The sequence below is a fragment of the Lissotriton vulgaris genome, chromosome 2_2 (genome assembly GCF_964263255.1).
Source record: "Lissotriton vulgaris chromosome 2_2, aLisVul1.2, whole genome shotgun sequence".
In the NCBI taxonomy this organism is placed as follows: Eukaryota; Metazoa; Chordata; class Amphibia; order Caudata; family Salamandridae; genus Lissotriton; species Lissotriton vulgaris.
The window spans coordinates 19,227,196-19,255,038 of NC_141688.1; the positions used below are offsets into that span (position 1 = coordinate 19,227,196).

The window sequence follows — 27,843 nt, forward strand, 5'->3', positions numbered from 1 at the left end:
TGAAGGATTCAGGTATTTTTTAACAAATGAGTCACCCCCTCGACCGGGATGATGGTTGATTTATGCGCCTCCTGGCGCCGAAATATCGCGGTATGTCCCGCTAGGCCTGCTGGGTGTTGTGGTCCTGTGCCTGCACCACGCCCACACTCCACTCGTCAGCCGGACTCCCGAGATGGCAGAAGGGGTCCCACGGCGAGAGGCGGGAGGCGGGCGGGCGGGCAGGGTCTTGGAGAGTGTCCCAAGCGATGTCCCAGGGCAGAAGACAGGCAGCGCCTGTACAACAGTGAAGGATTCAGGTATTTTTTAACAAATGAGTCACCCCCTCGACCGGGATGATGGTTGATTTATGCGCCTCCTGGCGCCAAAATATCGCGGTATGTCCCGCTAGGCCTGCTGGGTGTTGTGGTCCTGTGCCTGCACCACGCCCACACTCCACTCGTCAGCCGGACTCCCGAGATGGCAGAAGGGGTCCCACGGCGAGAGGCGGGAGGCGGGCGGGCTGGCAGGGTCTTGGAGAGTGTCCCGAACGATGTCCCAGGGCAGAAGACAGGCAGCGCCTGTACAACAGTGAAGGATTCAGGTATTTTTTAACAAATGAGTCACCCCCTCGACCGGGATGATGGTTGATTTATGCGCCTCCTGGCGCCGAAATATCGCGGTATGTCCCGCTAGGCCTGCTGGGTGTTGTGGTCCTGTGCCTGCACCACGCCCACACTCCACTCGTCAGCCGGACTCCCGAGATGGCAGAAGGGGTCCCACGGCGAGAGGCGGGAGGCGGGCGGGCGGGCAGGGTCTTGGAGAGTGTCCCAAGCGATGTCCCAGGGCAGAAGACAGGCAGCGCCTGTACAACAGTGAAGGATTCAGGTATTTTTTAACAAATGAGTCACCCCATCGACCGGGATGATGGTTGATTTATGCGCCTCCTGGCGCCGAAATATCGCGGTATGTCCCGCTAGGCCTGCTGGGTGTTGTGGTCCTGTGCCTGCACCACGCCCACACTCCACTCGTCAGCCGGACTCCCGAGATGGCAGAAGGGGTCCCACGGTGAGAGGCGGGAGGCGGGCGGGCGGCAGGGTCTTGGAGAGTGTCCCAAGCGATGTCCCAGGGCAGAAGACAGGCAGCGCCTGTACAACAGTGAAGGATTCAGGTATTTTTTAACAAATGAGTCACCCCCTCGACCGGGATGATGGTTGATTTATGCGCCTCCTGGCGCCGAAATATCGCGGTATGTCCCGCTAGGCCTGCTGGGTGTTGTGGTCCTGTGCCTGCACCACGCCCACACTCCACTCGTCAGCCGGACTCCCGAGATGGCAGAAGGGGTCCCACGGCGAGAGGCGGGAGGCGGGCGGGCGGGCAGGGTCTTGGAGAGTGTCCCAAGCGATGTCCCAGGGCAGAAGACAGGCAGCGCCTGTACAACAGTGAAGGATTCAGGTATTTTTTAACAAATGAGTCACCCCCTCGACCGGGATGATGGTTGATTTATGCGCCTCCTGGCGCCGAAATATAGCGGTATGTCCCGCTAGGCCTGCTGGGTGTTGTGGTCCTGTGCCTGCACCACGCCCACACTCCACTCGTCAGCCGGACTCCCGAGATGGCAGAAGGGGTCCCACGGCGAGAGGCGGGAGGCGGGCGGGCGGGCAGGGTCTTGGGGAGTGTCCCAAGCGATGTCCCAGGGCAGAAGACAGGCAGCGCCTGTACAACAGTGAAGGATTCAGGTATTTTTTAACAAATGATTTTTTGCAAATTCATATGGCTATATACATTTTCGTTATTGGAATCCCCTTAAAAAAAATTTTAAAAATGGACCCACATTTCTGTTAATGAGAAATGAAGTAGTATTAGGTTGGGAACACCTAGTAAAGGAGGGTAACTGCCGATTGTGGTGAATCGCCCCATTCTTATATATTTGCATAGATGTCTATGTACATTAATAAATGAAAAAAACAGGTAAAACTCATTGTGCCTAATTTGACTATGCAACATGGACAAAACTGAAATGAATCCAAAATGATTTGAAAGCAAAATAAGAAAACTGCTTTAAGATGGCAATACAGACCCGGAGTGGGAGCTTCTGGTTGTCTTTTTCTTCTTTTAATAAGTTCATTACATTCTGAAAACAGTTGGAAACTTTCAGATCTGTAGTTTTGAAGAGGGAATCCATAAGAGGGAGACAACTAACTTCAATAAGTCTCACTTGCATTGGGTAAGTCCAATTTTGGAACTAAGTGCAGTGATACTGGCAAGTGCCAAATGCAGATGATGTTGATACCTCTGAAGATGTTGAAATTGGAGATGAATATGGCCTTATAAGGTAGCGAGCATCTGTATTTGTTGAAGTGCTTTGTGAAGCAAAACTGAATTTATCAGAGAATTGTAAGATTGTTACTCCCAGGCATGTTAACACAGAAGAAGAAGACTCAAAGACAGCAGCTTTGATGTTGGGCAATTGCATTGTAGACTGCTTAGTTCTCTCCAATGGGGCGAGTTATTTTCCGGGAAACAAAGCTTGTTTTTTCAATGGAAGCTAGCGGTTTGAAACGGTTCAAGCATTGAACACAGGTCTCACTCAAGGTTGCTTGAGTTCAATGTACACTTAGCATAGCAAGCAGTTCTCCTGCAAGATAAAATGCAATAGCATAGTGGCCTTGATATTCAGATGGGTATTATTGTTATGTTGATTTTTCTTTAGCAAGAAAAAAATAAGTGTGCACTACACAATAAGCAGGATTGTTGATAGACCACCAAACAGGTTTTAAAACCAAGAAACAAAAAAAGGAAAGGATCAGTCCAAAATTATATTTAAAGTTAGTCAAAAAGCCCGGAACATTGGTTTTAAAAAACTGGCTAATGCCAGTTTTATTTGAAACATAGGACACTGTGCAGTGAATCAACAAAATGTGTTGGTAATTGATGCGCAATGAGCTGGTTACATAGCAAACATTTCAGCGGTAGAGGATAGTGGTACCTCTTTCGGAGTTATGACTGCTGTAAGTTTATTTAATTCATCAAGGCATATTTATCATGTTTACTCTTGAATATTAAATTGTTTTAAAAAAATCCTTGTTGAAGTGGGATAAAATTCCCATCCAATTTCACTATAACATTTAAATGTTACTATTGTTGACCGGTCAACAAATACATGATGACCCCCAACCGGTGTCATTGGTTCGAATTACATAGCTTCCGTTTCTTTAAAGCATGTGGTAAGTAAGAATGAAAGAAGCTGTTGTGGTGAAAAGTGTGAGGGCAAACTTAAAAGGACTGCAAGCACTACCAATAGTGATGAAATCGCAAAGGAGTAAGTGTCTCAAAGGGATTGAACATGAAGCTGTGCTAACAATAGCAGGCTTGCCATCAGCTCAGCAATGGAATTCAAACTGAAAACTCCAAATGTATTGTAAGAATGTGTTATGCATTCTTTCATACCATCTAAGAGATGTAGAAATCTGACAGTCCTAGAAATGAAAGGCAGTATTGGACAATAAAATGAGGTTAGGCGAGTGAATTTGAATAAATCAAATACATATTAAACATTTATTTATTTATTTATTTATTTATTTATTTATTTATTTATTTTTGACACTTATAAAGCGCTACTTATACCCTTGGGCGTCAAGGCGCTGAAAACCATTATTGAAGAAAGTGGGAAAAGAGAGAATAAACAGGATTGACAGTTGAGCATAGGTTAATGAGAGAAAAGCCAGGTTTTCAGGAGTTTACGGAACTGAAACATGTTATAATAATTTAAACCTAATGTATATCTTTCATCTTTCATTAAAACTTTATTTCGGTTTTTGTTAAAACCATAAAAGTACATATACAATAACATCACAATTCAAAACTCATTAGTTATAAACACATATCTGACAAAGTGCAAATGGTGCAGGGATGTACTATCTTCATTACATTGAAATCACAAAGAATTAATGCATTCATCACAAAGGTCCACTATTGGTCCAAACAATTTCTCAACTTGACAGTCAGTTTCAAAAATTCCGTAATTTGGAGAATGCTGTCACTGTGTAAAAGTTGTAAATACAGCAATGCGGGTCTGATCTGAGTAAAATTAAGTCTTTTTAAAAGAGTCACCAGATAGCGCTTGCGTGGATATTCATAAAACCTACATAAAAATATAAAATGCTGCATGTCCTGCGGAGACTTTCCGTCGCAGCCGCAGGGTCCTGCGGACCTGTTAAAAATATCAATTTGTGGCCTAATCAGCAGATGATGAAAACGATTCAACCTGAACCTAGTTAGCAGGAATTTTTCATGCGAGCTTAGTGAGCCCAATAAATATGGCTCAGTGGTTTTGCACGTTTAAAGCATGACAAATTTTCTCACACTTTGTTTCTGGAGCTCAACTCCTTCCCTCTGGATCTTCCTATCCTCAAGGAAGGCCTGTTTCAGTACCTCAAGATCCCCCTTGACAATCCGGTTTGGATATTCGAACAGGTCTGGGCGACCGAGCCTAGTAAAGCTGGATTTCAGGTATTTTATCCAAGGAATGTCCAATACCTTATCTTGTGTCACAGTCCCTCACAATCAAGTGTGTCAGTGGTATGTCCTGATTCAACCATAATTTTATCCAGCATGTCAGGGGGCGTGAGGAAAAAGTGTCAATTAAATATTGCACCCCCAGTTCTTCGTGAACTGCAAGATTAGACGTACCTGCAGGTACACACAGGAGACGTTTTTAAAAGAAATTCTCGGTAGTCTGCAGCTGTTCTCCACCGACATACCCCCATGTTTCACTACCGTATGTGGCAGTTGCCACTGATTTAGCATTATAAAGTTTCAGCATGGCACCGGTATGTTTTTTTCCCAATTTTGATGCAAAGTTAAAAATAGAGGCATTCACTCTGACTAGTTTTCCTTTCTTTTTTTGCAAGATGTGGACCCAAATTTAATTTAGTATCAAAAAGAACCCCAAGATAGGAGAACGTGTTTGATATAGGGATAACTGCTTCGTCGATTTTAAATGAGAAGTTCCTGCTAGGTTGGGGGCCTACCTGCATAACAAATGATTTCGAATTATTAACCAAAAGGTCTCTATCCGTCATGAATGATTTAAAAGCATTTAATAAAGCTTGAAGGCCCCTCAGTTCTGGATATTAAAACCGCATCGTCAGCGTATAAAAGAACAGGAATTCCTCGCCTGCCGACTCTGGAACAGTCAGCCGCTACCTTCTGTAAGACGCATCTAGTTCATTAATATAAAAATGAAAAAGAAAGGGGGCCAAGATACATCCTTGTCGGACACCCTTTCTAATATTAAAATTGTTTGTTACGCTCATGTCTTGGGAATATCTAACATTTGCTCTAGTATTACTATGAAGATCAACAAGAAAATCAACAATTCCACTGTCTACACCCTTCGCCCTCATGGACTGCCACAACCTTCACCTGTTCACACAGTCGAAGGCTGAGGACAAGTCCATGAAGGCGAGATGGATGGTACCCCTTTGAGCCACAGTGTACTTACTTAATATTAGGAATAAGTTAAGGCATTGAGTTATTGTTGATCGGCCACTGCAGAAACCATACTGAGAGATGGACATGATGTTATTTTCCATCACCCAGTCTGAGAGTCTCTTCAGTAGTATCCTTCCTATTATTTTAACCATAGAGTCTATGAGTCAAATGGGTCTATAACAATGTGGGCTACCATTATCCCCCTTTTTAAAAACCGGGACAATCGTATAGACCCCCCATGATTGTGGGCAACCACTTTTTATGGCAGCATTAAAAACAGACTCTAATATTGGTGCCCAAAAGGTTGGCTCAGACTTAAATAAGTCAGGAGGAATTCCATCAGGGCCGGGTGCTTTCCCGGCTGTTAGCCCCACGATACCCTCAATGACCTCACTTCTATCTATACTAATCAGTTCACCACTGGTAAAGGGTACATAGTTGGGATCTTCATCCATCGGGCAGAAATATAATTGTTTGAAGTATTCTTCCCATTCCCCCTTTGGTATGTGGCATTCCAAACCATTACCCGGCTCCTGAACCAGGAAAGGTTTCTTCATAACAGCCCAGAATCTAGAGCTACTCCGCAAAGTGGTGGGATCAAGAATCTCATTCCAGGCCTCTTCCCTTAGGGATTCCTTACGTTTGGCCATAATAGATTTATATTCCTTTTGGCATAGTTGGACTGTAGCCTTTACTCTTGGTTTTGCTAAACCATTTTGGTACCAGGTTCTCTAATTTTTTTTGTGGTGCCGACAGCAGCTGAGAGACCTTGTCTGAAAGACTTTGGAACGCATTAAGGACCTCGCTCGTCTTGAGTACATACCCTAATTTGGTCTGCATAAGTGACTTTAATATCTATATACAGCATATCTGGCGTGATCTTTGACCATCTCAATCGGCGTCTCCCATCAGTTGTGCTCACCCTGCCCGTAATGTGGATTGGTCCTTCCTTGGCTATCCACGGGCCCCTCAAGTTAACAGACGGCGGATTGTGATCACTAAATTCACTATCTTCTTTTTTTTTTTTTTTTTTAATTTTTTTATTATTGAAGGAAGAACAAAAAGTATCAAACATAAGAAAACACATATGTTATACATTTCCAAAGAAACAAAGTATATGAGTAGTTACAGTATTATTTAAATAAGCAGTTTATATACAGAAAGACGTTAGAAGCAGAGATCTGACTATTACTAAACTTTGACAAAATAATTGTATAAAGAAATAAAGATTTACAAATAATATACAGATATTTAAGCTGGCCTCATTTTCTTTCCAATTCATTTAAATCATGATTCAAAAAAATGTAACCAGATTTTTTCCTTTTTTTGTATAGCCTTAGGGCCCCTATGCCTTGCTAATGACAGTTCCATGGAGTTGATTTCCTTCATCAGAAGCCACCAATCAAAGACAGCTGGGATATCTTTAGATATCCATAATCTAGCGATGACTAACCTGGCACAAGCGAAGATGATAGTTATTAATTCTTTATAAGGACAATTTGTTTCTTGAATATCTAATAAAACCAGTTGTGCTGAGAGTGGTGGTGTGACGATTTGTTTTTTATTTAGGACTTCAGATAATTCTTTCCAAAATGACAAGAGCGCTGGACATGAATAAAGCATATGTTCTATGCCCGCCGCTTCATGGTCACATTTCGGGCACTTAGTTTTCTTATTGACTGGATTGCCCCGTGCCCAACTAGCTATCCTCTGCGGTGTATAATAAAGTTGAGTGATAGTTCTGTACGTCTGTAATCTCAAACTAGTAGACTGCACAATCGAGTTTATGTGACGTAAAGAGTTTGAGATCTGTAAAGGATTAATATTCATACCGAATCGGAGAGACCATTTCGCAGCTATTTTCGTGTAGTCTTCGTTTTTTCCTTGTATCAAATATCCATACCCTAGACTTATTAATGATTTTACTTTATTAGAGTATAGACATTTGAGTATGACTGATTCAGTTGCTTCCGTAATTTTCATTTTAGAAAGTAAATAGTCCCTTATCTGAATATATTTAAAGAACATACTGTCGCTTAAGCTATAAATAATTTTAAGTGCTTCAAAATCTAGAAAACCATTCTGGCCATAAAAATCCCCTAGTATGTGAATGCCTTGTCTCTTCCAAAAAAAGCCTGTTCCATCAGAGAAAATGTCAGGAAACCCTGGATTATCCCATATTCTAACCTCTGCGTTATGATATGTGATTTTCCCAATTGTCATTATTTGATCCCAAATTTTCTTAATATGTTTGACTGTCTTAAATTTCACTCGCTTGAAGTAGTTTGGGTCTTGCAAGCGGTATAGGAATTGGTTACTATCCAGTCCCAACATAAAACGGTGGAAAAATAATGGAGTTTCGTTTTTTAGCAAACTTCTAATACGACCAAAAAAAGAGGCTAAAAAGTAAAACCTAAAATCAGGAAATGTTAATCCGCCCATTTCTGTTGACAGTGTTAATAATTTCAAAGCCCTTCTCGCTTTTTTGTAAGCCCATATGAAACTGCTACATATTCCCTCCAGTTTTTTGAAGAAAATGTTATTGGGTTGCAAAGGGATGGATCTAAATAAATATAGCACCTTCGGCAGAATTTTCATTTTTACTAGATTAATACGTCCCAAAAGACTTATCGGGATCTTGTGCCATTTTTGTAGTGACTTTGCAGTTTCTTTTAGGAGAGGATCATAATTTAGTCTTATAATTTTATCAATATTGGGTGCTAATTTAATGCCTAAATACGTAGCGCTTGAACATAAGCCTTGGATAGGTACCAAAGGTTTGTAATTGGCTATTACCTGTGTTTTACCTACATTTAGTTTGTAGCCTGAAACATGACCGTAGCTAATAGCTTCCTTTATTATTTCAGGTGTAGCTTTTGCTATGTCTGTGGTAAATATAGCTATATCGTCTGCAAATGCAGTGATTTTCAAACTCTCTCCACCATGTACAAATGGTTGAATATTTCCTTGCTTAGTTAGTGCATTTAAGAATGGCTCCAAGGAAAGAGCGAAAAGTAAGGGAGACAGGGGACACCCTTGTCTGGTACCCCTCCCTATTACAAAACTCCTTGACTCTCTCCCCCCATAGCTGATTACAGCCTGCGGGCTGTCATATAATGATCGGACCCACTTCAGGTATTGACCCTGAATGCCTATCTTCTTTAATGCTTCCCACAGATATTCCCACCCCACTCGGTCAAATGCTTTTTCGGCATCTAACATTACCATTCCGAGTGGGGTGAGGGTAGTCGAGACGACATCAAAGGCAGTGATTGCTGTGTTTACATGTGCCGTGGTGTCTCGCCCAATCACAAAACCATGTTGTTGTGGGTTAACCAAAGTCGGCATATTGGGTGCTAAACGATTTGCTAATATCTTAGAAAAGATCTTAGCATCTGCATTGAGCAGTGAAATCGGCCGATAAGAGCCACAGTCTTCCGGTGGTTTGTTTTTTTTAAGAAAGAATACAATTTTGGCTATTTTCCATGATATAGGTACTTTTCCCAAATTATCTATAGAATCAATGACATTTTCCAACAAAGGTAATAGTTCTTCTGCGCAGACCTTATATAGTTCCATGGGCAGACTATCCTCACCTGCTGCTTTGCCAGATGGTAAGGCCAGGATCGCGGCATTTATTTCAGATTGTGTTATTTTTGAATTAAGGAGTTGCAATTTTTCCTTAACTGTATCTTTTGATGCGGGCATATATTTATCCAGATATTGTGTGATTCTTGCTCTAGAAGGAGTATTATCAGGAGTGTATAAGCTCTGATAGTAATTGACAAACTGACCTAAAATTTGTTCTGGTTGATCATATTCTTGTAAGTCGGACCCTTTAATTTTTTTGATGTCGGTTCTCGCCTTTTTATCCGCAACTTTATATGCGAGTATTTTACCTATTCTGTCTCCTCCTTCATATTGGTTTAGTTTGTATTTATGTATTTTAGAACAATATCTGTCTCTTAGCGTCTTTTTAAGAGAAGATTGCAGTTTTAATAGTTCGAATCTTGTCTCCTGGGTATTTCCATTTTGTGCTTTAGTTTCTTCGGCTAGTTTCTGTTCCAGTAATAATATATCTGAAGTAGCTTTTTGAGTTATCCTACGTTTTTCAGCATTGAGTGTGTAGATAAATTGTTGGGTAAACCCCCTTATGCTGCACTTACATGTGTCCCAAACTATATCGATTTTGGCTGAGTTAATATTGAATTCGATAAATTCTTTAATGTGTTTCTTTAGGGAAGTGACAAAGCCCGAATCAGTTAATAAATATCTCGGGAAGGTAAATTGTCTTAAATCTGGTCTTGACTCACCATTCTCAAATTCTAGTAATATAGGGTTGTGATCGGAAGAGACCCTTGGGCACAGTTCAATCTTACAGTTATTCAATATACGATCAGTTGCCCACACCATATCGATTCTCGAGCAAGATCTATGGGGCGATGAGTAATATGTGTGTCCCGCTAGTTTTGGGTGTTTATGACGCCATATATCTTTTAAGTTATGCAATCTACCTAGCTCGAGAATCGCAGATCTGACCTTGCGCATCCTGTGCGGAGAGCCGTGTCCAGTAGAATCTAATTTATAATCTATTACGCAATTAAAGTCTCCCATCACTAATCTTTCTCCCTCCCATTCTAGTAACTCGATACTTAAGTATTCAAATAACTTGGGGTCATCTATATTAGGGCCATAAACCAAGCATAAAACAAACTTCTGGTGTTCAATCTGGACTTGTGCTATCGCCCACCTCCCCCGTGTATCCGATGATGTTTTTGTAATTTCTATCGCTATTCCTTTTTGTTTTAGTATTGCCACTCCCCTAATGGAGGCACCCAAAGTTGAGCAGACCACAAGCTCATACCCCAATTGTAAGAGTAATTTTCTGTCTTGATAGCTGATATGAGTTTCAGATAAAAGAGCGAATTGAGGTTTGTACATTGCCAGTTCTTCTTGGACCAATCTCCTCTTTTGTTTGCTATTAAGGCCAGCAACATTCCAAATTAACAATTTTGTTTTAGACCTAGCTTGCATCTAAGTTCTTTGTCTTCCCTCTGCATTAAATCTTTATTGTAACATTTCAACCTTCTGTATGCAACGTCTTTCTTCCTTACAATACATTTTTCTCCTATTTTTCCCCTCCCCCTCCCTCCCTCAACCCCGGACCTTTCCTTCCCTCCCAAGTACCTTTGGGGGGAGTACCCCTCTATCCCTTGCTGCCGCTGGTATGGCAGCCTAGTGAGATGGCTAACACAGGAAAGGCTCTTCCCTCTTCTTGAAACAAAATTATTCGTTAAATCTTCAAAGACCAAAACAAATGTGACAAAAATAAAAATTATATAACAAGAAACCATAAAGCTAGATCATTCCACCAATAATTTCAATCCATTTTTGTACCCCTGATGATCCAGCGTAATCTGATATTTTAAATACAAGCTCCATAGCCTTGCCAGCTGTTTCTTTTATTTCTGCCTTTCAGCTGTAAATTTTTCTAAAGCCTTGACCGCCTCTTCTTGATCTGTAAAGAAGAAAGGTCGCCCATTATTGATCACCTTAAGCCGAGCAGGCTCTTGTAGGTAAACTGTACAGTTTATAGCTTTGAAGGAGTCAATTAACTTTCTGAGCTCCCACCTTCTGTCCATTGTTTCCTTGCTTAGGTCTGACCGTACAAAAAAAGATATGTTGTCGATAAGAACCGGGCTATTGGGTTTAGCTTTAAATAACACAGCTTGTTTTAGCAAGAAATTTCCAAAGTATATCAGGATAGGTCTCGGAAATTTATTATTTTTGTTCTTTTGGAACAGAGGAAGTCTATGTACTCTCTGCAATTGAGAGTCCCAATCCCAGTCAGACAGATCACTAAACGCTTTTTGAAATAATTTTACTACATATGACCTGACGTCGGCTCCCTCTGCCCCCTCTGGTACCCCAAACAGCCTAAGGTTCTGCCTACGCGCTCTATTTTCCATGTCTTCAACCTTAGTCTCTAGTTTGGATATCCGTGTGACATGTTGTTTAATTAGCTCATCCGAGCGAGTAGATCCTTCTTCGATTCCCACGACGCGTTGTTTAAGATCTTCAATTTCTTGTGTGGCTCCCCCAAGCTTTACGCATACCTCACTCATAAAAGCTTGAATTTTGGTATTATCTTCTCTTAGTTGCAGAAAATGCTGCTGACTTTCTTGTCTTTGAGCGATAAGAGTTTGCATTATCGTGTCCATAGTAGTCAAACTTGGCTGATCTTCCATAGCTACCCCCCCTGGAGTCTTTCCATCTAGTGGCGAATTAACACATTCCATATTGTGAAGACTTGGTGGCACTATATTATCTGACAATGATATATGACTGGTTTCAGATATTTCTATTTCCATGTCGGATTGAACCACTTCCACTGCATCAATCCTGGAATCATCCGCCCCCTCTTTCTCAGCCACTACATTTGACATCATTAGTTTGGGAGCTATCTCTAATATAGTTGACTGGGAGTTTTTGGGGTTTTGCTCTTGGATCAGATCAGCTGAAGAATTGGTAGTAAGACAGGGCAGGTTCGTATCCGTTGTTGGACCCATAGCCATGTCTTTCTGGGTTGTATCAATTGGCGATGTGTTTCCATCTATGGTTATGTTTGCATTTGCTACAGAGCCAGTATTCTCCAGCCCCGAAGACATTTTCTTGCCTCCCTTCTGATGGAAATCTTCGTCAAGGCTAACTCCAGAAAGCCTCAATGCCATATTCTTTACACCCCCTTTAGCTTGTATCCATTTTCTAAGCGGACTGTCATCAACATTGCCTTTAGTCTTTGTCGCAATTTTGGATACAGAGGAACTATCCTTAGTCAATGATTTGTTGAGGGCTTTTTTCAGTTTATTCCTGACTTTGCTTTTTATTTTCCTTGAGGCTGTTTGTTTAAGATAGTTCTGTCTATTGTGGGTGATGTCTGTCTCACTGTCGCCACCTTCTGACATCTCTTCATATTCAAGATTAGTTCCATCCTCATTTGCCTCAACTTCATCTATTAGTATGTTTGTTAGATTCTGGTCTGGTAGACCATTAGATCCATTAAGGTCAATTACCAGCTGAGTAACAGATGTTGAATCGTTTCCTATATTTTTGACAGTCTCTAAATTTTCTATAATTACTTCTTCAGCGTTTTCAACGTTTTCTAATTGTCTGCCACTTGGTGTTGTTCTCTCACAATCTGAGTTTGTCTTATTGCCAACACAGGCACCATCTCTATTCAAAGTTTTAATTGTTTGACTGAGATTTTCCTCTAACCTCTTCTCCCCTATAACCTCGCCCTCAATCACAGGTAGTTCTGGATGCTCAGTCAGGCCTGTCTGCGTATTCGATGCTAACATTGAGTTGTTGGTAGTTGACCTTAGGGAAGTGTTATGGGTTACTTCACCCCTAGTAAGTGACTCTGACTCAATGTTTCGAGCGATTTTCTTATCAAGTACCCCCGGGCTATTTACATGTTTAGTGTCCTGCACCATACTTCCTTTACCCCCTTCAATAGATCCTGCAGCAGCTGCCGCCACTTTCCCTTTGCCATTATTTGTATTTTCTGTTACTTTGGAGTTATTCTTAGAGGTAGAGGTTGATATAGTGACAGTACCTGAGCTCTCTTGTCCTCGCTCTTGTCCTCCGTTTTTCCCGGTCCGTGCAGATCTTGTGTTCAACTTAGGCGCCATATCCGTGTCTGTTTCCTTCTCGCTCAATCGTAGTCCATCCGGCGTTCTCCTCTCAGATCTAGCAGTGGCTGTGCTCAATTGTGCCACCAAAGCTCCTATTCCAGTCCAGCTAAACCAAAGAGTTTGAGCTTTAGAAGCTTTAGAAGCTCTTCTTGTCTTCAATGCCGGCAGTATCCTTCTGCTCAGGCGGCTCAGGTGATTCAGTAATTGCAGCATTCAAGACCCAAACTTCTCACTTTTGTAAAAGGCGATTATTATTGTTATTGATCAAAAAAAAAAAAAAATTTATAGTAATAATGGGCAAGCAGTGATCGAACCGTGATCAAGCCGTGATCAAGTCCGCTCAGCCATCGAGTTGCTATCACCAGTAATCAGTAGTCTGTTTAGAGGAACTAGCCTGTCCCCTTTTCCTCTGGTTTAACGAGAGAAAGGCGTTTTCCCTTTTCTCCGTGCAATCTCTCTCACAGACGCTGGTTGACCCCTACTGACCCCCTGCTGGCTGACTACAAGTACCAGCTCGAAGCCGAAAGGAAATCGGGGAAATCGGCTCTGTCTTCTCCGAGCCTCACAGCGTCTCACGATGACACAGCTGCAATTGTAGCCGCCTCCCGCTCAGCCATGAACACACTGGCTGAACGCGTCTCTCCTGGAGTTTCAGCTGTAAAAACTCCACCTCCGCCCGATGACCGGAGCCCCCAGTCGTCCCTCCGGGCACATCCAAAGCTGCTGCCAGCAAAGAGATCGGCTCTGCGTCCTTTCCGCGTTTTCCGCAGCTGCAGACACTCTGCTCCAGCCGGTCACCTATGGGAGGTCTCTTCTCTCACGCCGTCTGCCTGCTGTCAGAAAACCGTAGTTTCACCGTAGTTTCACCATCCAGGCTTCCCGGGACGTCAAGCACCGAAATGCCCCCTCCAGCATTGACCGGGTGAGTCACTAGCTATTTCGCATTACTGTGTCACTAATTTGGACCGATTTTTAGTTCTTCGTTGATTTTTCTTTAGATATTACCCTGAGGTACCGGGAAGAGCCGACCCGTGCTGCCTGTCTCACCTGGCGGCATCAACCCGCCATCTTGACTCCGCCCAAAATTCACTATCTTCAATGCTAATAGAGTCCACAAAGGGCTGCATTGCTAATGAAATTAATACATAGTCAACAAAAGTCCCCTTTCCATGCCCCTTAAAAGTGGGGATCTCAAAGCTTTTGGCGGGATCCATCAATGCCATAGTCGGTATCATATCCAGATCATTCAATACATCATTAAAGAGTTCCCCCTCAGTCGTGTGTTCTAGATGCAGACCTTCAGATCGTGCGCAGTTCAGATCCTGAATACTTTTTAATAGGGGGTCACCACAAGGGTGAACATTAAAGTCACCCATGATCATAAGATTGTGAAGGCACTGTTTCATTGACACACAAATAAACACTTTCAACATAGATATCTGACTAGAGGCTGAGCATACATTTACAGCATTATAAAAGTTGACCAGACCAGCTCTGCAGTTTTCTACAGTTAAAATTAGACCAATAATACCGGGATTAGCAGATGAAACTCTGCGTATTTTGCAAGACAATGCAACTGCGATTTACGTCACCATCCCCCCTTAGGTCTTCCCCTGTTGGATACAGTTGCGAGAACATAGAATGCCTTATAGCCTTCTAAGAAATAGTTACATTCAACAGACCAGGTCTCCTGCAAACAGATTATCTGATACTGCTTTATGTACCTCATCCAATTACAATCCTCAAATTTAGCACCCAGTCCCGCAATATTCCAAGACAGGACATAATTATGACTCATTTTTACTTGTGTGGGTTCCATACATCCCAGGTCAGCCGATCTCTCCCCTCCCTGTCCCTCAGAGTCCTCACGTCAGTCACACGCCTCTAGGCCCGAGAGTAAGTCAAATCTATTTTGTGTTGCAACATTGATTGTCAACATTATAGAAATGTGGTACTACAGGGGCCCGAGGCTCAGTAGGAGTAAATGGTCTAAATCTCCTGAGATTCAGAGGAGTTTTGATTAAGTGCGTGTAAAAATAACCAAGTGGGCGCACACAAACACTGTTTACGTCATAGACCAGAGAGGCTGCCCTTAACAAAACTGTTGCAACATGTTGTGGGTGTTTAAAATTAACAATGATACAGTCCCCACTTCATGTCTTTCTGGACTAGCCAATCCAGTTTGCCCTTCTAGTGGACAATATTTGATCAGAATATTTTATTGGAAATCCACATCTCCTATTCAGCCATGACACTGTTTTATTTTTTAGTGATTTGTGTGATTCCTCATGGGACTGAGCAGAGTGGTGATCAAAGGCGGGACATTGGTTAGGACAACCACATAGGGTGCACAGTCGGGGGGAAGATTTATGAAGTGACTTTTCTTTATCTGTCTAAAGTCCGAGGTGCCATCTGGTCCTAAAAAATGCTGTTCGGTTGGACAGGTTATCGGTATAGGATCAGGAGAAGTAGTTTCAGATACAAATATTTGCTGGCTTGGTTGCTGCAAATTATCTTTACTATTTCCCTGCCCTACTCCAGCAGGACCCTTTGCGATAGCCTTAGCTCTTTTGACCGGGGCCAAGTGTGTTGCTAACAAACCTCCTAGCCTCTTTACTTCTAAGGTGACAGTGTCCAATTTGCGCACTAGGGGTTTAATGAGCTCTTCTATCTTAGCCTCTATCTTAGCTTCTATGGTGCAGACCAGTAATGCAAATTGCTCCTGGCTTATGTTAATACTGGCTGCACTATTTCCTTCCTGTAGGTCGGTTCCAGCAGCGAGACCATTTTGAACTAATTGGGAAGTTTCTACTCTTTTTTTGCTATACTTCCCCCCACGTTTAATTTGTAATTTTCTACAAGTTCTCACTGGACTAGGAGCTGGCGGGACCTCCTATATTGCTTCAATGGATATATCAGGTAATTCCTCCTGCAGTTCAGAATGAACCTGCGCTTCAGCCATTATGACCACCCGACTGCCCAAGTCCAGAATATCATCAGCTGGAAGTTCCACCGGAGGATTAGGAGTATCTTGGTTTGGAACAGGAGGGCTCCCTCGACCTAGCGATGCTCTCCTGTCATTATTAATTTTGTTAACCACTTTTACTTACTAAGTAATTGTCAATTGTACCTGCCCCAGATACTAGCTTATCAGTTTTAGCTGTGGACATGGTCAAAACTTGGAGATACCAGGATTGCAAGTATGTTAGCTAAGATGATAACTATAACAAAACGCTAACCAGAGTAAAAAAAATAAAGTATGAAGTCTCACTTGGGCAAGTATGTCTTGTATTGCAGAACCAAAGTCCGTGGCCCAGCCCGGCCTCCTCCGGCCCTGGATGGCCACAGACGGCCTAATCTCTGCCAGGGCTCCGCCAGGCATGTCCCGCACACGTCCCGCGGGCCGGGAGGTGCTCTTTGCGCTTTGTAGCGCCTCCGGGCGCCAAACTGACGTCACCGCCTGAGCGCCGGACCCCGGGGCAGCTGGGAGGTGTAGTTACCCGCTGTCGCCCGGTCCGGCTTGGAAGGAGCTGCCGCCGTTGCCCTTACGGCACTGAAGAGGAGTCTCTGCTGGTCCGTGGATGGTCTGCTGCCCAGGACAGGTAAATGGGACTGGCCTTTGCCCTCACGGCGTTGTCCCGAAAATCTGCGTCCCCACTTAATGTATATATTTAATTTATTTTTGAACAAAATTAAAAAAAACTCAAAAGTGGGAGTTACTCTTATGAATTTGGGCTCTAATGTAGCATGAGCCACAGATCTATATAACATGAATTATTCATGTTTAATATACGAATATGTTTGAAAAAGTAATTCAATTTAAATAAACCTTTTTCTTTTTCCCCATAATTTACAACAAAGATATCTCCGTCCCACTGTGGACTCCATATGATAAAGTATATGGACACTTTAAAACATATATTTAAACTCCAATATCAATATTTATCTATTAAATATTAATGTAAACTCATTTTATAGGCTTATTTTATCTGTAGAATTAAATTGAAAAATGCTGCATCACTATTAACTTAATTTTGAACTAATCCTGAAGTTTAAATTAAAAAATACATTTCTATCTAAAGAAAAATATTTATGCATTCATATGAATTAAAATTGATGTATAGAATTAATTAAAACTAGTTTTATTTTAATAAAAAGTATGATTACATTATTTTTTAAGCTCCATAAATGGTATTACAAAATTTTAATACGTAAATATGTGCAATTTTATATATTTTTTAACATTCACTTATTTCATTTTTTAACTATTTTAAATAATGTAATTTAGTTTAACATTGTTTCCTATGGGGTTTTGTTGTAATTCCCTACCGCCGTTATTTTCTATGGGAGGATTTTGCAGTACTGTGGATAGCCATGTGTGGTGCTGGGCTTACTACTATTTGTTTTTGTTTGTAGTAACTTACACTGAGATTTGTGAATCAGTGAAAAGTAGTATTCTCACTCAAAAGTGTATACCGCAAAAGGTGTAAGTTACCTTTGAGTATCAGGCCCAAGGTGTGGATCTCCAGCAACAGAGAAGGGCATTCAAATACCAAAGCACCTTATGTTGCCTGAGTATTTGCAGTGTCCAACTTACCTGAAACAGTGTGCACATTTGAACTTACCCTTGTTACAAAAAATTCAAATCTTTCTAAAAGTATCTATAAAATCTCCACTATCACTGCTTTAGATCTTTAACAGGAAGAGTTTGAAAGCTTTTGTTCATAACTTTGAAATGGGTCTACATTATGTCCCCATCAGCATACATAATTCTTACTGCAGCTTCTCTCTCAGGGTATACCTGTTCTTCTGTAAGAGCATAATTCATGTTACCTATAAACGTTTTACTCTTTACAGAATGTGGTTCCTCCCCCCCAAAATTCACTCAAATCCAGATAGTGACTTATGTTTGACATGTTTCTTTACTGCACTCAAACTAGATTATAACAGCCTAATTTTGTACAACTTCCCTAAGCTATAAGTAGATACAGCCAAAGAGGAATATGTTACACCTAGAGTCCGGTCTATTTGCTAATGGACTCTAGCTTTTCAAAGAATCCTATACATACATGTATAATCACCTGTTTGTCATAAAGCTATACTATCAGAACAAAAGAATGTTAAATAGTATGTTAAATATGAATTCAAATCATTATCAGTAGTGGTTTCTTTCCGTTTCCAAGTGTGTCACGTTAATTCTCATTAGTGATGGTATTCTTAAATATTTTAGGGAAGCAAAACTCATGCAAGTTGTTTGCTGCACAGTCTTGTTTTAAAATATAACTTTTCTGGAATCCTATATCCTCTAAACAGGGCATCCATGCCTTAAATTTCCCAAGGTTTAGTTCCCTCAAATACATTTGTCATTAATATTTTTCTTCCAATATGAATAATTGAACTTTAATGAACCTTAGATTAATTAAAATCTAGTTAAGCATTTCTGGTTCTTTACAATAATAAAATGCCAATGGGTCAGATCTACCATCGCTATTAAAATTGGAAAAACTTCCCTCTGGCCGCTAGATTGTTGAATGTAATGATGTCCCTTGCGATGGAAGCAGATCAGAGCCAGATAATTCTCCACAGCAACATATTGATCTTTATTGTCCAAACAAGTTTACAAACGAAAGGTAGTCAATAGTTGTTTAACTGCATTATTATTATTATATTCTTATATAGCGCCAGAATCGACCCCCAAAGGGGTATCTCCGCGCTTGCCTTGGGAACCCGTCCTGGTTTTTCCCTGTGAGATAGCCCCTACAGGGCATCCCCAAGGTGAAAGCCAGGCATCCCGCCGCGGGGGGGCCGTTGTGGAGATTAAGCAAGCTTAATTTCCAGAGTTGCAGAGTGTGAACCCATGATTAGGTCAGGCACCGAAGCGAGAATTATCGAGTCCATGGACATTTGAGCTCAAGACCCTGCCGCGTCGGGAATTGAACCCTGGTCCCTGGTCTGACCTCTGCTTCAGGGTCTGCCTGCTCTAACCAGTGAGCCACACTTCTCCACATTGCTGTCCAGTGCACTTTCAAAAGGTCTTGGAGTGACAACATCATCCAATGAGATTCTTATAACATAAGGAATTTGAATAATTTCAGTTTGGACCAAAATTTGATAAGGCACCCATTCCCATAAATTGCTATCAAGAAATTGTATACAGTGATGTAAAGAGCACTGTAATCCCTTTTAGCTTTGTTAAAATAAGAATTCAGCTGCAATTTCTAAACTACAGGTTATTGACTTTCAGGAAGGTGGTGCCTAAGCATCATCATCAACATTATAATTAATATTGTAAGACACAAAAGGGATGATGATATTGCAGCATACATCCAAATCTTGAACCGTGGTGGATGGTTATACCTCTCACGGCCCCAACAACATGTAAAAATCCATCTGTAGTGTCAGCTAATCACAGACGTGGTTGTTTCTTAGGTTTCCTTAAGAGACAGAAGGAAAATGAAAATAGCTCCTGTTTCAAGGTCTGGATCAGGCTTATTTCAAGATAATGAGATTTCTTAGATCTGTATGATTTCAATTGATGTAGATTCTTACAGTGGTGCACAAGATTACATTTGCAGAAGTGACAATTGTTGATATGGCTGGAGAAGGTTAATTTGTTGAAAATGATGCTTGCACCACATTGATGACAGCACTTGATGGATGTAAAGCTGAAGAAACAGCAGACTAATTACTCTCTTGAATGAGGCCAACGATGTTAACACTGTGTAATGGCTGGATTTTCTGTTTAGATGGGATCAGCCCCCAGGGGCCCCTATGACCCAGCCAAAACGTACTCACCTTCCGTCCTCAGGACCACCTATCCAGGCACCTGGTACCTACCTGAGGATAGGGAACTCGCAATATACAAGCTCATATTATACTAAGATTACTAGGGATATCCATACACTACACTTATTCACATCAGTTGGTCTCGCGGTCGCCTCGACCCAGACCGTTCTACCCCAGGGCAGATCTGACACACAATCCGGCGTGTCTACACACGGGCCTGCAGAACCCAATGCTCTCTTTTCCAGCGTTCGCGATCCTGCGAAACATCCACGGTGATCTCCCTCTCACCGCTCTCACTTAGTCTTTTACCACAATCCGGTGGCTTTACACACTGGTTTGACACTCCAGTGCTCTCATTAACGCCGCATGTCAAACGACGATCACATTCCTATGAACACCTATACATATATATATATATATTGGGATATTATCTCAGCTGTCTACTCGGGATGAAACTACAATGATGACTTTAGATATGGTTCCGGATTATATAATGTACTCTCTGCTCTTGGCATCAAAGGTTCACTCACTCCCTATTTATGTGATCACCACTCACCTGATTGGGATTACTCATCCATTCATGCAGCAATTACCTAGAAGTGCCATTTACCTTTAGTGAACAAGAATAGGGACTACACGCCAGTTAGTTATAAACTGGGGACATTTATTACAGTAATATAAACATTTATGCAAATCTAACAAAGGCTATAGGTAGAACACACCGCTTGAAAGAGAAGGATTACACATAACAGGAACACTCCGCTGAAAGGGAAAAGATTAGAAAGTGTAAGTGTAACTAAGTCAGACTACCTCACCTATTAGAAGGAAGATTTCTCTCTCTGCCTCTGGTGGGATTAGGGCTCTCTCTGTCTCTCCCTCCTTCACCACATCACCACGCCTCTGGTTCAGTTGCTCCAGCTGGCAGCCTTCACTGCTTCCTCTCTCCTCATCTTCAGTAATCGTCTGCCTTCTTTCTCCATTCAAGAACTGCACTCTATTCTGCAGCTCCCAGCAGACATCCTCTCTCTCTCTGCAAGCTATTCAGAGCTCCAAGTTGTTCTGGGCTCCCTGCAGTCCTGTGCTCCAAGCTGGTCTGAGCACCACGCTGAACTGCACACCACGCTGCACTGACTTCCAAAACTGAACTGACTTGCACACAAGCTGGAATGAACACTCCTCCTCTCCTGTAGCTCGCTAATATGGATGCTTGTCCTTTCATGGAAAGCTACGGCCAGTAACCTGCCGCCCACCAAATTCTTGTACCTCCCCGTACCAAGGACACGTTCCCAGCTGGCCAGCCTGAAGTTGTGTCTTCGGAGTGGGGAAAAATACATTCTTTCGATAAGGGCCAGCCTGAACCGGTTCTCTCCAAGCGAACAACAGCCTTAACTATAAACATTACTTTTGCCCTAGAAAGCCTCTCTGCTTCCATCAAGATGGAGTCTCTCTAGCTTTAGGCCTGAAAGGGGTGAAATGCTCCTTAGCTCTGTCAGAATACCTACATGAACCATACCAATATGTCTAATATGTCAAAGCCAATAGGCAATAGACAGGTTAAAGTCAAGAATAAAGGCATATTAAGCAGCTATCCTCTTCTAGGTCTAGAAAAAGGGCCAACACAGGCTAAGAATACCTATACTAGATGCGAGCAGGATTAATGATCTATATCACTTCTAAGTAAAGCCAAAAACTCTGCCATAACATTCCACCCTTAGATCCTTATCATGCGAGCATCTATATAAACAATAACATCCAAACAAACAAACATCAACACAATCTATCAACATAGGCTAAAAATACCTATCCTAGATGTGAGCAAGATTAAGATCTATATCACTGCTAAATATCCCTGCCATCCACCCTTAGATCCTTATCTTGCGAACATCTGACAAACAATAACATCTAAATAAACAAACATCAACACAATCTATCAACAAATCAAAAACCTAAAAAACTCCCTAAAAACACTGACAACTCAAGAAAATTCCACCTGAAACTCAATTGTAGGGAATAGAAACCTAAAAACAAATCAAAGCACCCTTGACCTGAATGCTGAAACATATCTGAGATTGGATCTGATAACAACAGAAACTAACCAAAGCATCCTCAAACTAAATGTGCCTCAACTTCTAATGATAACTGGTGAAATCTAGTCATGTAGGGGCTTATGTGTTGAATGAAAACAGCAAGGGGCCTAAATGGGCCTACTTCGGACAACTTAAGGCTAAATGTGTTTCAACTTCTAATGAGAAAACAAGAAAGGGCCTAAATGAGCCTTACGTACTATAGGCAACTTAAGCTAATGATGACTCATGAAACTATTGGTGTAGGTGCTAATATGTGAGATGAAAATAACAATAGGCCTAAATGAGGCCTACCTGCTGACATTAGTCAATTTAAGGTGAAATCTGAGAAATAAACATGACAAACTGTTGCAAGGTCTGGATAAACATTAACACATAATCATACTAAAAGACACACCACCCAGAACCATCTAAATTGTAAGGTAACCACCCTTTGATCAATTAAGGTGAAAATGCAAGAACAGTAAAAAACTACAACCCCAGTCTACAAGATTACTAGTGTAACATCAAGCTTAAATCACACAGTGGAGCACATGTGTGCGCCATCATTGAAAAAAGTCCTTCATTCGGAAAAACTATAATAGGTGACATATTTTTTTTTAAAGTGGGGCCTGCTTGTACAAGGGATTATGAATCAAGTCCTTTTACAATCCTGTAACAAATAAAACATGTTTGGGTTTCATTTTTTTTCAAAAGTGGGGCCTGCTTGTACAAGGGATTATGGATCAAGTCCTTTTACAATCCTGTAACAAAGAAAACATGTTTGGGTTTCATTTCTTTTTAAAAGTGGGGCCTGCTTGTAGTATTGCAGGCCAAGGAATTAAATAACTTAGTCACAATAGGTGACACGTTTTTTTGCTTTAAAAGTGGGGCCTGATTGTCCAAGGGATTATTTAATGTCCAAATTCTTCAGTGTAGGCCACCACCCTGCATCCTGGATACTTCCTCCAATGTGGCCATCCATCACCCGGTCTGGTCTGGTCTGGTCTGGTCTGGTTCCATCATCCAAAACAATAAACTAAAATAATAACATGAAAATAAAAAGCTAAAACAAATAAAGGGAGTGGGCAGATGCACGCACGCACCCCAACTGCAGCAATCCTAGAAACCAGAGAAAAAGTATCATTATTCTTGTAAAATAAAATTTTCCATTTAAAAAGCACCCCGGGTGCCTTTCATTATTGAAAAGAAAATATCCTAATTAATTAAAACATTCAAAATTTAACTTTTAGCAACATTGAGTGGGGCCTAACATACCCTAATCCTAACTAAGTCAGTCTCACCCTTCTGGGCAAGAGTCATGCTACAGTGTGAAAAAAAAATTGTAACACTGCCAAATGATGACAGCATCAGCAGGGCACTGCAAGCTTCCCAATTTCCATGGTCAGAGAAGCCCAGGCCACCCCGCCCTTAAATAAACAAGCCGTGCGCGGAAGAAAATTGGATTGTAGCCCATCATAACACACTGGGACGTGATCGAAACTTGCAGAATGAAAAAAAAGTTTGTCTGCGCAGACCAGCTGGGCTGCCAAGGTCAAAAAACAAATTCCTTTTGCCTGTTCTCATGGCCTGATTCTCAAACTAACGGAGGCGAATATTAATAAAAAAAACAATTCTGTTACAGTGTATTGCCAATTAAAAAAGATCCAATTTTTTTTTAAAAAGACGTTTGTCCACAAAACATTTAAAAATATGAGCACTTATTTAAAAGGGGCAACTATCTTTTGCACACCAAATTATATACATTCTGCATTTGAGAAACGAATTAACATGGCCCCTTTGTCAAAGAGAAATAATTTGTAAAACAGCATAAAATGCATATTCATTTCAACATTATATTTAAGTTCACATTTTTTGATGACACATTTATAAAAGCATACATTTTAATTCACGTTTGGGAAAATAATAATGTCACGTTTTAACTTTTTTCATTTAAAAGCACATGGTTGCCTCACACTAATTAAAAGCACATGTTACCACGCACTGTCGGGCAAGATTTATTATTCTAAACCTATTATTATTGCAACCATCACATTCCTGTCTAGATGGAAACCCCTCACAGAAATAATTAATGAAAACAGCTCGTAGCGTGCACTCTAGGGCTATCTTTTTAACATTTCTCTCATTTTAAAAGAACAGCTTTCTCCGTAATTCACTGGTTGATTTATAAACACTTCAGTTCCAAAGTGAACCCACACAAATACGTAGACGCATTTCAAAAGGAATGTGAAATGAACAGAACTCTTCTCAAAACACAAGATGTTACCTTTCCGTCAAGAAACTGACAAAGCACGTAGGCTGACCAAGGAACCAAAAAAAAAGTCAAAATCAAACCATCAAAAATCCTTAAAATAATTCACTGACTTTTATAGTCAGGTCAGATAACCATGCATGTTGACAGCATGTAAAAAATAAAGGCTGCCACCTCAACTCAAGATATTAACCCTTTGGCAGCTCAAATAGAAACATTTCCCAACGTCCATTTTTACATGGGAAAATCATTAGCACATTTCTTCACGTTTACAAATGACACGTACATATTTTCAAAAACGTTATCCCCAAGCACCCGAGAAAGATCCAGCTCTCTCCTGCCAAACGTAATGAGAACATGTCCTGTCCAAGCCATGACCACATGGCGCTATTCACAAGCCATATTTACAAGACAAGCCTTTCACAAACAACATTTCCAAGGCGCAATGCACAAGGAACACAACTGATTAACAAAAGAACATGCACCTCACAAACCACATTAATATGGCGCTATTCTAAAGCCATATTTACAAGACAGTAAACAAACTCAAAAAACAACACGCTTTTCACAAAGAATATATCCAAAGCACCATTCACAAGCAACACAGCAGATCAACATGAGAACATGCACCTCATAAGGCACATTAAAATGGCGCTATTCTAAAGCCATATTTACAAGACAATAAACAAACTCAAAAAACGACACGCTTTTCACAAGGAATATATCCAAAGCACCATTCACAAGCAACACAGCAGATCAACATGAGAACATGCACCTCACAAGGCACATTAAAATGGCGCTATTTATAAGTCATATTTACAAGGAGCTATATTCTAAAAACTCCACAGATCATATTAAAATGAACACATTTCATATTGCACAGCATAAGCAGATGCAGCAAGCAATTTAATGGGCAATTTAAAAGCACTTTTTACACACATTTATACAATTGGACCATCACAAAGATGTAACTGGCTTCCTCATGTAATGCCATCCTTCAACTCTGACAGTTTAAACACCAAGATGAAAACCATTCCTTCCACCCTGAATAAACCAAATGCCATGATGTAATACAATCTCCTCACGCTGCAACTGTTCAAGCCAATAGGTCTAACAGGCTACATAAACTGCAACATTACGCCAGATGGAACTAGTGTTCAGGGCATTCCCTCAGAACACATGGGCAACTCTCTAAGCACATGGCCAGGCACACAGAGTTCGTAAACTGTCCGACTACGCCAAAATGTAATTGGCGTTCATGGCACTCACTAACAACACATGGGAACCTCTCTAAACACATGGCCAGGCACACAGAGTTCGTAAACTGTCCGACTACGCCAAAATGTAATGTTTGGCGCTTACTCACAACACATGGGGTCACACAGGATTCGTAAGATGCCGACTACGCCAAAATGTAATGGCTGGATTTTCTGTTTAGATGGGATCAGCCCCCAGGGGCCCCTATGACCCAGCCAAAACGTACTCACCTTCCGTCCTCAGGACCACCTATCCAGGCACCTGGTACCTACCTGAGGATAGGGAACTCGCAATATACAAGCTCATATTATACTAAGATTACTAGGGATATCCATACACTACACTTATTCACATCAGTTGGTCTCGCGGTCGCCTCGACCCAGACCGTTCTACCCCAGGGCAGATCTGACACACAATCCGGCGTGTCTACACACGGGCCTGCAGAACCCAATGCTCTCTTTTCCAGCGTTCGCGATCCTGCGAAACATCCACGGTGATCTCCCTCTCACCGCTCTCACTTAGTCTTTTACCACAATCCGGTGGCTTTACACACTGGTTTGACACTCCAGTGCTCTCATTAACGCCGCATGTCAAACGACGATCACATTCCTATGAACACCTATACATATATATATATATATTGGGATATTATCTCAGCTGTCTACTCGGGATGAAACTACAATGATGACTTTAGATATGGTTCCGGATTATATAATGTACTCTCTGCTCTTGGCATCAAAGGTTCACTCACTCCCTATTTATGTGATCACCACTCACCTGATTGGGATTACTCATCCATTCATGCAGCAATTACCTAGAAGTGCCATTTACCTTTAGTGAACAAGAATAGGGACTACACGCCAGTTAGTTATAAACTGGGGACATTTATTACAGTAATATAAACATTTATGCAAATCTAACAAAGGCTATAGGTAGAACACACCGCTTGAAAGAGAAGGATTACACATAACAGGAACACTCCGCTGAAAGGGAAAAGATTAGAAAGTGTAAGTGTAACTAAGTCAGACTACCTCACCTATTAGAAGGAAGATTTCTCTCTCTGCCTCTGGTGGGATTAGGGCTCTCTCTGTCTCTCCCTCCTTCACCACATCACCACGCCTCTGGTTCAGTTGCTCCAGCTGGCAGCCTTCACTGCTTCCTCTCTCCTCATCTTCAGTAATCGTCTGCCTTCTTTCTCCATTCAAGAACTGCACTCTATTCTGCAGCTCCCAGCAGACATCCTCTCTCTCTCTGCAAGCTATTCAGAGCTCCAAGTTGTTCTGGGCTCCCTGCAGTCCTGTGCTCCAAGCTGGTCTGAGCACCACGCTGAACTGCACACCACGCTGCACTGACTTCCAAAACTGAACTGACTTGCACACAAGCTGGAATGAACACTCCTCCTCTCCTGTAGCTCGCTAATATGGATGCTTGTCCTTTCATGGAAAGCTACGGCCAGTAACCTGCCGCCCACCAAATTCTTGTACCTCCCCGTACCAAGGACACGTTCCCAGCTGGCCAGCCTGAAGTTGTGTCTTCGGAGTGGGGAAAAATACATTCTTTCGATAAGGGCCAGCCTGAACCGGTTCTCTCCAAGCGAACAACAGCCTTAACTATAAACATTACTTTTGCCCTAGAAAGCCTCTCTGCTTCCATCAAGATGGAGTCTCTCTAGCTTTAGGCCTGAAAGGGGTGAAATGCTCCTTAGCTCTGTCAGAATACCTACATGAACCATACCAATATGTCTAATATGTCAAAGCCAATAGGCAATAGACAGGTTAAAGTCAAGAATAAAGGCATATTAAGCAGCTATCCTCTTCTAGGTCTAGAAAAAGGGCCAACACAGGCTAAGAATACCTATACTAGATGCGAGCAGGATTAATGATCTATATCACTTCTAAGTAAAGCCAAAAACTCTGCCATAACACACTGCCATAATCTTCTTGAGGTGTTTCCAGAATAGAGAGCAGATTTACAGAACTAATCTGGAGGCATTTTGGTGTTGGTGGGAAACCACTGAACAGAATTGAGTGACACCTTTCTATTTTTTTGTGCACTAGGAAGTGACACCAAGATTTGGAACAGGTTGTCTGTAAGATGTTTCGAAGACTTGCTTGTCAATGAACCTTTTCTTAGCTGATTTTCCCTCTTTTGAAAGCTGCTCGAAAGCAGCTTTATTTTAGGTGGCGTTATACTTTTTAATGGAGAGGACCTCTCTAATTTCATGCATATTCTGTAAGGTTGTTTGACGGTACAACTCTGGTGAATAGATTGCATGCCTTTGCCTCGCATTTTTTAGCGA

General features: G+C 41.6%; 1 long non-coding RNA gene across 1 annotated transcript; it reads right to left on the bottom strand.

Moving 5' to 3' along the window:
- Positions 1-22,815: 22,815 nt before the first annotated feature.
- On the bottom strand, positions 22,816-26,574 carry LOC147728945 (uncharacterized). Its single transcript, XR_015309168.1, has 2 exons — positions 25,574-26,574; positions 22,816-25,474 (listed from the first exon to the last, which is right to left on the bottom strand). It is a non-coding gene; the product is annotated as an uncharacterized LOC147728945 (long non-coding RNA).
- Positions 26,575-27,843: the final 1,269 nt, after the last annotated feature.